Raw genomic sequence first — 2,817 nt, forward strand, 5'->3', positions numbered from 1 at the left:
AGGATATATGGACTATCCCAGATATGTAGAAACTAGACAACATAGTTTTATATAATTTATGGGTAAAAGAAGATATCAAAAGTTAAAAATATGTTGAATGGAATAAAAATGACAACATAACATCAAACAACATGTTGGATGCAGCTAAAGTAATGCTTCTTCTATCCAGTAAAACAGTAAGACAAGTTCACAAGCACACTAATCTTCACATTAAGCACAAAATAACACCAAAGAAATTGAAAGCAGTGGTGCACTGAAAGTATTCATAATGACAATGAAACCTGAAAACAGCTCAACACTTGCCTAGATTAACTTAACTTTCCACACTGAAAGTCTATCAGAAGAAGAAGCATGCACATCTCAGGCATAAATACTCATTATTTTAGTTCTCAGTTCTACTGGATGCTCAATACTCAATCAAAAGTTATGAGACACCCAAAAATGCAGAAAGAAAACAATACACAGTCAAGGGGCAAAATAATCAGCACAACCAGACTCAGAGATAATTGAGATGTTGGAATTTCAGAGAGGTATTTAAAAATAACTACGAGTAATGTGTTCAAGTCTCTAGTAGAAGAAACCGACAACATGTAATATTATGTGGGAAATTACAACCAAAATGGAAACCATAAAAAAAATTAAAAATGCTGTGAATGAAAAACATGCTAGCAGAGATGAAGACTCACTTTGACAGACTTGGTAGCTAACTCAAAGTAACTCAGGAAAGAATCTGTGAATATGCAGATTCGTTAACAGAAATTACTCAAACTTAAGCCAAGGGGAAAAAAAGAAAAGTACAAAACAAAAACAGAGCATCCCATGTTGTTGGACAATATCAAAATTTTTAACATACATGTTATCCATCCAAAAATAAAATGAAAAAAGTGATGTAGAACAATATCTGAAGAGATAATGGTTGATAATTATTTTAAAAATTACAAAATACCTCAAACTACAGATATAAGAGATTTTGGGAACTTCAAGCAGGATAAATAATGAATGAAATAAAGCACACATACACACTTAAACATATCATATTCCAGTAGCTCCAAACCAAAAGATAAAGAGAATATGTTAAAGGCACTCAGAGGGTAAAATGGTAGAAGATATACACAGGAAGAAAAGGGAGAATTCCAGCAGACCTCTTGTCAAAAATTATACAAGTCCTAAGTAAAAGGATCACCATGACTAAAGCACTGAAAGTAAAATACTGCGAGCCCCAAATTTTATGCACAGTGAATATACCGTTAATAAATGCAAAGGAAATTGGGATAACTTTAGACAAACAAAAATTGATAATTCATCGCCAGCAGACCTGCACTACAAGAAACATTTTTAAAAATGGCCTCAGGAAGACCAGAATATATCAGAAAAAAATTTAGATCTGTCAGCAAACTAACAGAGGAACAGAAAACCAAACACCACATGTTCTCATTCATAAGTGGGAGTTGAGCAATGAGAACACATGGACACAGAGAGGGGAACAACACACACCAGGTCCTGGTAGGGGGTGACAGGGTGAGGGGAGGGAACTCAGAGCGGGGGTCAATAGGTGCAGCAAACCACCATGGCACATGTATGCCTATTTTAAAAACCTGGACGTTCTGTACATGTATCCTGCTTTTCTCTTTTTTGGAAGAAATAAAGAAAAAAAATCAGCATGATAAAAAAAATGTAGATCTGTACAAAGAAATAAAAATTTCTGGAAATGATTAGTTATAAATGTAAATATAAAAGATGTTCTAAAATGCATTAATTGCTGTAAAATATATTTTATGTTATTGTTTATTTTATATATAATACATATTTTAATTGTTTTTAGAGACAGTGTCTCACTCTGGTGCCCAGGCTGAAGTGCAGTGGCATGATCACAGCTCACTGCAGCTTTGAACTCCCAGTATCAAGCAATCTTCCTGCCTCCCGAGTAGCTGAGTCTACAGGAATGCACCAGAATACCTGACTAATTTTGTTTTTAATTTTTTTCTCTTTTGTAGAGACAGAATCTTGCTTTGTTGCCCAGTCTGGTCTTGAACTCCTGGGCTCAAATGAGCCTCCTGCCTTGGCCTCCAAAAGTGCTGGCATTGCAGGTGTGAGCCCCCACGCCTGGCCTATAAAAGAAATTTTACTGCCTAACATGTAAAAAAGTTACTTACATGTATTTTAAGTTTATAAGTATGTAAAAATAGCAGAGATGACAAAAATAGCACAAAAAATAGGAGAGAGAATTCTACCGTGATTTGTAAAATTCTGGGTTTTTTCTTTTCTCTTTTTAAAAACTTTCTCATATCAAATGGGTAATGTACTAATGTCATAATAAGATGTAAGAAAGGTACAACTCACATATGAGTTAAAAAACTCAGTCATCACATGTATAAGCTGCAAAATGATCTGTAAGAATCTTATACTACATGCAAAACCATATAATATTCAAATCAATATTAAAATTAATTAAAGATGCATATTGTAAACTTTAGGGTAAAAATTAAATTTTTAAAGAGGTATGAATAATAACCTAGAAATGGAGATTAAATAAACTCTTATGATACAAAATTACTCCAAATGCTATCAGGAAGAAAGAGAAATAAAGCAACAAGAAACAGAACATATAGTATGTTTATGGGAATCTAAAATTGGTTCAACATTTGAAAATTATTCAATGTAATTTACCAAATCAACATAAATAGAAAGAAAAGTTTGATCATCTCAGTAGATGGAAGGAAAACATTTAACAGCTTTCAACATTCATCAACGTTAAAATGTCAGCAAAGCTGGAAGAGAACTTTCTCAACTTGTGAAATGTATATGCCAACAACAACA

At 33.2% G+C, this 2,817-nt stretch overlaps 1 non-coding gene across 1 annotated transcript; it reads right to left on the reverse strand.

Annotated features, from left to right (window-relative positions):
• Nucleotides 1-2,284: 2,284 nt before the first annotated feature.
• LOC119621645 (small nucleolar RNA U13) lies at nucleotides 2,285-2,388 on the reverse strand. Its single transcript, XR_005238189.2, has one exon. It is a non-coding gene; the product is annotated as a small nucleolar RNA U13 (small nucleolar RNA).
• Nucleotides 2,389-2,817: the final 429 nt, after the last annotated feature.

The sequence above is a fragment of the Chlorocebus sabaeus genome, chromosome 21 (assembly GCF_047675955.1).
Source record: "Chlorocebus sabaeus isolate Y175 chromosome 21, mChlSab1.0.hap1, whole genome shotgun sequence".
Classification (NCBI taxonomy): domain Eukaryota; kingdom Metazoa; phylum Chordata; class Mammalia; order Primates; family Cercopithecidae; genus Chlorocebus; species Chlorocebus sabaeus.